Source organism: Phyllostomus discolor, chromosome 3 (genome assembly GCF_004126475.2).
Source record: "Phyllostomus discolor isolate MPI-MPIP mPhyDis1 chromosome 3, mPhyDis1.pri.v3, whole genome shotgun sequence".
Taxonomy (NCBI): domain Eukaryota; kingdom Metazoa; phylum Chordata; class Mammalia; order Chiroptera; family Phyllostomidae; genus Phyllostomus; species Phyllostomus discolor.
The window spans coordinates 195482827-195494423 of NC_040905.2; the positions used below are offsets into that span (position 1 = coordinate 195482827).

Genomic DNA, 11597 nt, shown 5'->3' on the forward strand with positions numbered 1-11597 from the left:
GCGCACCAGCGCCCAAGCCCTGATTGATCCCATATGTCTGGCAGGAGCGGCAGAGGAATTCACTGGAGATGGATCCAGATACCGAGAGTGCCACAGTAATTGGAAACACTTTGTAGAGGAAAACACACACACACACACACACACACACACACACACACACACACACACACAGACTGGCCAGGGAATTGAAAGCATCCTTTGAAAAATGCTTGCTCACCTTTTGCGTCTCATTTTCCCCCTTCGGGACCCCAAAGCCTTCACCAAATAGATGATTATTTGACTTTTCCTGGTGGGGATCTCTAGCCCACGCGTGGTGTGTGTGGCTGTGTAGTCTCTGGAGGGCGCCCTCAGATCACACCGTATATGGGGTGTATCTGCCCCATAAGGATGGTGTGGTGTGGTGCTTCAGTCATGCATTCATCCGTTTTTCATTCAACAGATAACATTTTGAAGTGTATTCGGGTGACCTTGGTTGATAGACCCATCTAGGATTCAAGTGCACATTTCTCTGATACATGACCTGAACATTGCATTGTGTGCCCACCACCCAAAGTCAACGAATATTTTTGAGTGCCTGTTATGTGCCAGAGCACTGGGAATAAAAGGAGGAACAAAAGTTGACGTGGATCTTGTCCCCACCGAATTTATAATGAGTGACGTGGCCATTAGCCAAATATTCCACAAGTTTTTATATATATATGTATATTCACAGCTGACTGCTAAGTGCTATGAAGACCTTAGGTAGACTATACTTGACCTTGGAGAGAGGCCAAGGAAGCCTTCTCTGAGGATATAAAATTTGTGCCAAAATCTGAAGCATGAATTGGGGTTTCTTTCCCCAGCCCCCTTTCATGTACTTAGGGTCTGTTTCCATCTCTTTCCTGGGCTTTGAGTGGTATCTGGCACGTAGCTACTTTGAAAGACAAGTTGCCCCTGGGAGTGGTTCTTCCAAAACGGGATCCTGAAGGGCGTTATGCAAGCACAAAGGAGGAGCACACCTTGCATAGGAACTGGAGTCCTTGCTTAAACAGTTCCAGGTAGGAGCCAAGAGTTCTGTGTAGGTATGCCTCTGCAGTTATGTAAACCACCTGAACTAAGTCACTTCCAGTCCTTGGCTTCAGTTTTGCATCTATTTCATGATGGAATTCAATGATCTTCGTTTCCTGTCTCTAACATAAAATGATTTCATTCCATTTGTATTTCGTGAAATACCTTCAGTGAGAAATAGCACAGGGTATCGGCTGAAATGCTAGGGCTCTGGAGTCAGTTTGCCTGAGATGAAACCTTGTCTTTGCCGTTCACTAGTTGTGTGACAGTAACAGCCTATTAAGGGTTATTGTGAGGATTTAATATGAAAACATAAAGTTCTTAGGACACTGCTTAAAATAGAGCATGCACTCCATAAATGCCTGTTACTATTTTGCCAGCTTTAATTGCAAAAACTCTTCAAATCCTTATTTTTCTAACAGCATTTATAGACTGTCTCCTGTGCCACAATGTTAGATTACTGATGATTTAAAGAGAATGAGATTCAATTCCAGTCCTCCAGGAGTTCAGGGGAAATCAGAAGAGAACAGAGGTTTGCCCGCAATCACAGAGCAGGAGGGTGACCGCAAGAAGGGAGGAAGGGAAGCAAGGTCAAAGTCTTCCTAGGGGAATGAACGAGACCTCCCTGGGACTGAGACTTTGAAAAAAGAAAAAGGTGGTCCAAATGTCATCGATTCTGTGTTGTTCCAAACACATCATCAGGCGCCAGTGTTTCAGGACCTTTTTGTGCCAGGAACCATGGCAACTACTAAGTGCACTAGCTCATGTGTTCCCCACAAAAACCCGGGGAGGTCGACGGTTGCGTTAGGACTCTTTGGTTGCAAGAAATAGACACCCAACTTCTCCTCGTGTAAACAACAAGGGATTTCTTGGCTCCCATGACTGAACTGAAGAAAGGGCAGGGGTGGACTCGTCTCAGAAAGGCTTGGACGAGGAAATCAAGAACCCCTTGGGGCATCTATTTTTCTCCTGCTTGTGCTTTTCTTTTCATGTTAGATTTAGTCTCTGTCTCCAGATTTATGATCTGAGAAGGAGAGACTCTTTCTCACAAGCTCAAGGTTAAAAAAAGTTAACAAAAACCAACACCTTAAAGAAGAACTCCGCTAGAGCAGGCAGGGGTTATGTGCCTATTCCTTGACCCAGACTGTGGTTGAGAGGCTGGGGCATCACTACCTTAGGTCACATGCTCACTGTGCCAGACACCTGATCACCCACCCATCACATCTGGTCTCTCCCTCGTAAACAGCAACAGAGCTTCTGAGTCTTAGCTGGGCACAAAGGTGCCCCAAATAAAGACGACATATCTCAGCCACCCTTGCAGATGGATGTGGCCATGGGGCTAGGCTCTGAGCAATGATGTGTAAGTGCTGGTTCTATGTGGCAGTTTCCAGAAAACCTCTTTTAAGACAGTTACTGTCTCTTCTGTGTTGTATATATTCCTTTCATCCCTTCATCTGTCTTTCGTCTAGAATGTGAATGTGGTGGCAGAGCTCTAGCCACCGTGAGAATGAAGGTCCCATTTTAAGGACGGGTGAATTATAAGCTGGAAAGAGCCTGATTCCTGCACACGTCAGAGAGAAGCGCCACTCTGCTCACCTCGGATTGCCAATCAACCCCTTTGATGTTGAGTGTTTCTGTCACATCTAGTTGAACTGGATCCTGGCTAATAAACCCACACCTGCAGCCATGGACGCTCTCCTCTCCATATAGGCTTTCATGACACTGTGGCAGAGAAAAGAGGACCTAGTGGATTGCTCACTGCCTCCTGAAGTTGTCCCCAAAGGTGACACAGATCATGTATGTTCCATTTCATTGACCAGAAAAAGGTGCATGGCCATGTCTACATCCAAAGGAAGTAGTGATGTACCTACCATACTCCCAGAAGGCAAAAATCTGGACGTATCCAGTAAAGGACACAAATAATGACCATAGTGAGTCACATGACAATGGGAAGAGAGTTGAGTTCAACGAGCAAAGTGGAGACAAAACCTTGGGAAACTGTCTGCCCTAAAATTTAGGAGAGTCTCATACTCTATAAATCAGTCCCTACAAGGGCGTTCTGGTCTTCAGTTTGGGGCAGTGCATTTATGCTTACTCTATAACCATGTTCCATGTGCAATAACCATGGTGAATTATAGTGCCTGATTTCAGCAAGTGTTTGTAATTGAGCCCCTGTGGAGATTAGATTAAATTCATCTTTTCTTCATTTTTCATTATAGCCCTTCTGGAATTTTGGTCTTTCCTGGCACAGAAACACCCAATTATAGTAAAATACAGTTATCAAAATATTTTTTAAAACCAAGTTTGTCATGTAGTAATACATATACTTCTTTATGATCACATTACATAACATCATTTATCAATTATTTAGTAAATGTCTTATTTTTAATGTAGTGATGAAAGTAACAATATTTTGGGATATCTGCCATGGATCTTGGTGCACTTAAAGCTTCCTAGGTAATTCTGAAATATCCGTAGGGGGTGTCCAACCTTTTGGCATCTCTGGGCCACCCTGGAAGAAGAGTTGTTTTGGGCCACACATTATATACATTACCACATATAATCACACACAAAAAAATCTCATAGTGTTTTAAGTAAATTGACGATTTGGTGTTGGGCCACATTCACAACCATCCCAGGCTGCATCTACCAGGGGTGGCCGCAGGTTGGCCACCCCCGGGGGAGAGCATGAGGTCAATATAATTGACATTGCGCACTTCCAGGGGGCTGAACAATGAGGTCTGTGTTAATTGTCTTCTGGTAAGAGAGTGAGGACCTAGGGAAGTCTCGCCTGTGTGGGCTGAAGCCTGCTGTTCCAGTCTCGACACCAGTCCTCACTGTCCTCCAGCCTATTGTATTCTCTAGGGTAAAGCACTGGTTCTCAACAGGAGATTTTGCACACACATACACTGACAGTATTGTGCAATGTTGGGAGACATCTGTGGGTATAAGGTGCTACTGGCATGTAACATAGAGGCCAGAAATGCAATGAACATCCTACAATGTAGTGGACAGCCCCCATGACAAAGAATCATCCAGCCCAACATGTCAACAGTGCTGGGGTTCAAAGACCCTGGTGTACACCGCAGTAAATAACAGCCCCAGAAAGTGACAAACTTTCACCCCACCAAATCTCAGACTGAAGAGCAACCTAAAGGTATTGAAGTGACAACATGAAGCTGAATTTAAAAGGCTACCTTGGCATCATCCCCTGTAAATAAGAGTTCTGTGGGGGGAAAATAATGCATACAGTAGTCCCCCCATATCTGTGGTTTTGCTCTTTATGGTTTCAGTCACCCATAGTCAACCATGGGCCAAAACTATCAACTAGAAATTTCCAGGAATGAACGATTCATACGTTTTAAACTGCGTGCCTTTCTGAGTAGCGTGATAAAATCTTGTGTCATCCTTCATCATCCTACCCAGGACATGACTCATCCCTTTGTCCAGCATACTTTCTTGGTTATCAGATCAACTGGCTCAGTATCACGGTGCTTGTGTCCAAGTACCCTTTACTTAACAATGGCCCCAAAGCACAAGAGTGAGTTTGCTAGCAATTCCAGTGTGCCAAAGAGCAGTCATAAAGTGCTTCCTTTTGGTGTATATGTATAAGACAAAACAGAGTATATCCAGGGTCTGGTACTGTCTGGGGTATCGAATATCCACTGCAGGTCTTGGATTGTATGCCCCGCAGCTAAGGGGAGACTGCTCTGTTGGTGGGGCAGCGGAGGGGAGATGCATTACATTGTTCTCACCACCGACACCTTGATTCAGAGTTCCAGAGCTGATCAATAAGAAACTGAACCTCAATTCCTATTAACCCACTGGGACCAGTGCTAAAGGATACCCACTTTCACCCTACTATTCACTGCAACCACCTTCCTACATTAAAGCAGATTCTGTAAAAAAAATTGGGTGAATTTGTGCTTGGGGACAGAAGGAGGGATTGAGGAAGAAAGCAGAGAATGGTGCTGGCATAGATTGTCCAAGGTACCAACAATCAAATCCAGTGAATGGGAGCAGAGGCAGGAGGGTCTTTAGTTCCCATGGGTGCTGGGAACGCTATCTCATTTTGTTTTTCAGTCTGTAACACCGTGTTAGTGAACCACAGCAACAAGCAGTACTGACAGGAGGAAGACATCACTTTGTGACTGTCCTTTATAAAAACTTTTCTGTCCTGGATTTAAGAAAGGCATTCTCCGCCATTGTACAGAGGTTAGGAAAATATGCCACCTGCTATGTTTCTTTAAGTAGAATTACTAAAGATGGAGTTCATGGAGGTAATGAATATAATTAAAGAGCAATTAATATAAATAAATGTAATTGTGGTCATAACATTAGATACAGATAAATTTAGAAATACACATCATTTTCCGTGGTTCATCTCATTTAATCCTGCCATAAATCTCAAAGTAAACATAATGGCTGCTCCATTTATTTTTACAAGTAAAGAAATAGAGCTCTACGAGGTAGCCATAAAGTCTGGAAATATAAGCATTTATCTGTTATATTTAAGGGCATGTTCAATGTGTTGTCTCTTGCTAGCAATGCAACCTTGAGGTGAAGGTGGTGCATTCACACATCATTCATGCTAATCCCTGCATCTGCATCTATTTCGCAGTCAATGTCTCAGCGAATTTGGCCTCTGACTTCCACTGAATAAACCCAGAGGAAGCAACAAGGGTGTCCAGATCTGGCAGTCTATTCCACACAACCACATCACTCAATCCAGTGTCGGGAATCGTCATCTAACCAGTCCTTGACCTTGCTGGCTTAACAGAAGGGTGTGCCTGGCTGTTGGAACCATCCCAGGCACCCCACCCCTAGTCTGTCATATGCAGGCATTAATAGGTCACTTTTCATAGTGAAATGCATCTCTTCAGACATGTGACTTCAAAGAAAAATAGCCCCAAGACATGTGTTTTCCCAGGTCACACCACACCATCACCTTTGCATTGGGTTGGGGCTGTCAAAGTCCATTGACACTTTGGTTGTCTTGATTGTCTCCTGACCCAACAGCACATCCAGAAGTGGCCAAAAAGTTTGTTCTGTTTTTCCATATGATGGCTGGTGTAGCACTTGGTTATCTTTAACTTCATTCGAAATGATTTTGTTAGACTGTATTGTGACAGCTGTCATATCAGTGTGCAATTAAAAAAAAACTTATCAAACTGGTAAATTTTGGTGTAGCTATTGTAATATTTAAGATGGAAGAAAATATGCAATATTTTCAGCATTTTATGCTTTATTATTTCAAAAAAGGTAAAAATGCAACTGAAATGCAAAAAAAAAATTGCACAGTGCACGGAGAAGGTGCTGTGACTAATCAAATGTGTCAAAAGTGGTTTGCGAAGTTTTGTGCTGATCTCTCACCAGACCATGCTCCACAGTTGGATAGGCCAGTTGAACTTGACAGCGGTCAAATCAGGATATTAGCTGAGAACAATCAGCATTATACCATGTGGGAGATAGCCAACACACTCAAAATATTCAACGTGTTGAAAATCATTTGCACCAGCTTGGTTATGTTAATCATTTTGATGTTTGGGTTTCACATAAATTAAGTGAACAAAATTTTGACTGTATTTCCACATGGGATTTTCTACTTAAACCTAACGAAAACGTTCTGTTTTTAATACAAATTGTGGCAGGCGATGAAAAATGGATACTGTATAGTAATGTGGAATAGGAGAGATCATGGGGTAAGTGAAATGAACCACCACCAACCACACCAAAGGCTGTTCTTCATCCAAAGAAGGTGATTTTGAGTATATGGTGGGATTGGGAATTCTCTATTATGAGCTCCTTCTAGCAAACCAAACAATTAATTCCAATATGTACTGCTCCCAATTAGACCAACTGAAAACAGCACTCAATGAAAAGCATCCGGAATTAGTCAACAAAAATCTCATAATCTTCTATCAGGATAATACGAGGCCACATGTTTCTTTGATGACAAGGCAAAAACTGTTACAGCTTGCCTGGGAAGTTCTGATTCATCTGCCATATTCACCAGACATCGCACTTTTGGATTTCCATTTATTTCCATCTTTACAAAATTCTCTTAATGGAAAAAAAAATTCAATTACCTGGAAGACTGCAAAAGGTACCTGGAATAATTCTCTGCTCCAAAGGATAAAAAGTTATGGGAAGATGGAGTTATGAAGTTGCCTGAAAGATGGCAGAAGGTAGTGGAACAAAATGGTGAATACATTGTTTAGTAAAGTTATTGATAGAAATAAAAAATGTTTTTTATTTTCATTTAAATGTTGGGAACCACCCTGCCTGGTATCAGAAGCTAAAACCCCTGCCTAGGCTAAGGCTAAGGGAATGCCCTTGGAACCGTAAGCCAGCAAGGAGACAAAAGCTTATCTCCCTGGCAAGAATGCTGCTTCTGCTGCTTCATTCATAACTGAACCCCAAAACTTGGTCAGTTAGCCAAAGGCAGGTAAGATTCCCCAAGGGGGGAATGATCTAAGACAGGCACGATCATGTGGGAGGCCCCCAAAAGAAGGATTTTGGGGGCTACAGCAAAAGGGGGTGATGGACCCTCACTCCTCGGCTTCGACATAGCCTGAGAGAAAATCTCCTTATCTCTTGGTTGCCTTAGTTCCCGTGCTCCACCTAAGCCTGAAACAATGACAGGGTGGTGCAGCTCTGTGCTGAAAAGGGCAGATTCCCCAGGTGATCAGGCCTAAGAAAGCACATGTAAATTACTGTGAAACCTCCTTTGTTTAGAATGCTCTCAGTTGAATGAGAAGGGTCCAAGGAGAAAGTTAGTTTGTTCCTCAAAGTCTTACAGCTCTTTGACCCCGACTCAAAATAGACCGGCAGAGTTCCTTGTTATCTATTGTTCCTTACTTACCCCTAAAAGCAGGTTTGGATGGTAAATCAGCGCGCTCCCCACTAGGGGTGGTGGCCATTCCGTCCCTACTTCTCCACAGAAACTAGTCTGTCTCTGTGCACGTTTTTTCTCGTATATCGTCAAGCCATCCGAAGCGTTCTGTGATCACTGCTGGCCGGTGACCCACGCATCATTTAAACATCGAGTGGACTTTTTGCCCCCCCCCCCCCATGCTTGTTTGCCTCCATTTTCACAGAAGAATGCGTGGTCTTGAGGAGAGCAGGTGTCCTTATCCAGGGGATCTGCGTGCCCTGAGCGAGTTTCCAAACAGCGGCTGGGAGTACCCTCGGCTGACCTCTGCAGGACTTGCATCTGGAACTAGGGAAAGGCATGTGGTTGGGACTCTTTCGAGTGATACTGAAAAGCACCCCAGTTTCTAGACGGCTTGGTGAGCAGACTTTCTTTGAGCTTGCTGTTATGTTCCCAGCGACCATTTCCTTTTACAAACAGTCGTCCACGAAGAAGTGTGGCCACACATTACCTGTATCCTTGAATTCGTGAACCAGCTCTCCAGAGGTGCTATGGAAGATGGTGTCTCTGAAGGACAGTCATTGAAGGGCTCTTTAGAGTCACTGAAAGGACCAGCCTTTGTTTTTACTTAGAAGTAGGAGCTCACTGTGTTCATCTTTCATCATCATCAGCCTGTAAAAAATGTAATAGTATTATCTGTATTTCTAGACATTGTATTTAAGGTCAAGGGTTGAACCCAACCCCACGTGTGATCTTGAACACTATTCTAAAAACAAATAATAATGTTAATAATCATAGTTTTTTTATAAATATATATTTTTAAGATTTTATTTATTTATTTATTTTTAGAGAGGGAAAGGAGGGAGATACAGAGAGAGAAACATCAATGTGCGGTTGCTGGGGGTCATGGCCTGCAACCCAGGCATGTACCCTGACTGGGAATTGAACCTGTGACACTTTGGTTCTCAGCCTGCATGCAATCCACTGAGCTATGCCAGCCAGGAATAATCACAGTTTTAAAAAGCATATCCTTTTGATATTTATTCCTTTTCCTTCTCCCATCAGTGTATGGACTATGAAGGGACCAGTAAAGACAATTTCCCGTTGACAAACCACACCACCGCCACTCCCATTCAGAGGCAGCTAGAGCCAACGTTAACAGTTTATTTTTAAAATTGTCATGCAGTAAAAATGACTTTTTCTCTTTGTGTGTGCATGTGTACAGGCACATGAGTTCACACACATACACAGATTCAGGTAACTACAGTTACAATACAGAAGGCACGGTGAAAAACTCCCTTTGCAGGTACATCCTCCCTTCACCCCTGACACCTGGCAAGCCGCTGATCCACTCTCCCTCCCTCTTGTTTTGTCCTTTGGAGAATGTCATGGAACTGGAACCATACAGTATATAATTTTGGGAGGCTGACTTGTTCACTCAGCATAATAACTTTAAGGTTCATGCAAGCTTGTGTATAGGTTTTTGTGTGAAACTTTTATTTACTTGGGATAAATATGCAGGGGTGAGATGACTAGATCATATGGCAAAGTATGTTTAATGCTATAAGAAACTGCCTTAATGCTTTCCAGAGTGGTGCATGTACCATTGTTCACCCACAATAGAAACGTATGAGAGTTCTAGTGGCTCTGCATCCCTCAGCATTTGGTATTACATGTGTGTGCGTATACACATACATGTCTGTGTGTGCAGTATATGGTTATATTACATATGATTCTAGATTGATAGGACTCCTCTTTATCATGCCCAGTCTACTGCTGAAACTATTAAGTTTTTAATTTATTATATTTTTCACTTCTAACATTTTCATGTACTTCTTTACATCTTTGTTAGGCAGACTATCTCTATGTTTCCATTTGTTTCAAGAATGTTCAGGAATGGTGGGACAACCCTCTTTTCTTTCAGTTTGGGCCTTCAGAGAGGTGGTGATAGTGCAGGGGCCTCAGGTGAATATGGACGGTGGGGAGCCAAAACTGAGCAACAATGAGCTAAAGAGACCCCTGAAAGCTCAGAAGAAAGTAGTGGAGGAGGTGGTCAAGTCGAAGGAACTCAGTGAGAGACAGCTACGCTAGGCCAAAGAAGACTTGATTCATATCGGTAACAAACTGCACTGAGGAGACATAACTGGAGGTCAGGGGAATCCTGGGAAAACCAAGAAGGGTAAGCTGAGCGTCATTCCCTAGGAGACCATGCTGCTGTCTCCTTGCTTGCATATGTTACCCCCTCTGCACTTTGGCCTCAAAGACAAAGAAACACAATATTGTCAGACATACTTGGACTTGATCCTGAATGACTTTATGAGGCAGAAATTCATCAGCTGCTCTAGGATCATCACATATTTCAGAAGTTTCTTGGGTGAGATGGGATTCCTAGAGATTGAAACTCCCATGTTGAAACACCTCATCCCAGGTACAGCCATGGCCTAGCCTTTTATCACTCCCCACAATGAGCTGGACGCGGATGTATATGTGAGAAGTGCTCCAGAACTCTGCCATAAGATGCTGATGATTGGGGGCATTTACGAAACTCAACACCAGTTCCAGAAGGAAGGAACTGATATGACTCACAGTCCTGAGTTCGCCATCTGTGAGTTCTTCAAGGCCTATGCAGACTGTCATGATACGGAAATCATGGAGAAGAGGATTTCAGGGATGGTAACACACTTAACAGGCAGGTTCAGGGTCACTTACCATCCAGCTGGCCCAGGAGCCAAGCCTGCAGGATTGGCTCCACCCCACCCTTCCGGGAAATCAACATAGGAGAAGAGCTTGCGAAAGCCCTGGGGGAGAAGCTGTCCTGAAACCAAAGTCTTTGTCTTGGAATCAGAAGAAACTCACAAAATTCTTGATAATTCTGTGTCAAAAGCACAGGCAGCCTCTTTGATAAGCTTGTGGGGGAGTTCCTAGAACTAACACACGTCAGTCCTACCTTCACCTGCGATCACCCTTCATGAGCCCTTTGGCAAAAGGACACCACTCCAAAGTGTCCTTTTTGAGGACGCTTTGAACTTTTTCTCAGGAACAAGAAAAGAATGCAATGCCTACATCGAGCTGAATAACCCATGCCATGGATGGGGACTGCACTGTCTTGGGCTAAGGGCTGTCCCCCACAGCTGGCTGGAACATGGGCATCAACCAAGTTACCATGTTTCTCACAGATTCCAGGAACATTAAGAAAGTACTTCTGATTCTTGCCATGAGGCCTGAAGACAAAAAAGAAAATGCAGCAACTGCTGATGCACTGCAAAGCACAGCAGCTGGCACTTCTGTCTGGAAGATAATAATTGCAAGTCACATAACTCAGGCACCTTTACCCTTCTGCAAAAGATCAAGGACTGCAAGGATATGCTCATATGTTGCTATGCATTTGACTATCACAGTTCAGTCACCAAAGAGACAAAAGGAATTGAGAATTCCTCTTTTACTCCTGGTTACCGAATAAACCATTCATCTCTAAAAAAAAAGTTAATAGTTGCTTGTTGAAGCATTTGTATGAGAGTTGTTCTAAAGTCTTTGTGATATAATTCCAGAATAAGTCATCTGGCATTGTCTTTTCCCTAGCAAGTGGTAATATTTTTCTTTTTGGTATGGCAAGTAATATCAAATTGTATCCTGGCTATTTTGAATATTATGTTATGAAATTCTGAGCCTTGTTTAA

At 43.2% G+C, this 11597-nt stretch overlaps 1 pseudogene; it reads left to right on the top strand.

The window, feature by feature from the left end:
- The first annotated feature begins 9892 nt into the window (after positions 1-9892).
- LOC114488320 lies at positions 9893-11381 on the top strand (annotated as a pseudogene).
- Positions 11382-11597: the final 216 nt, after the last annotated feature.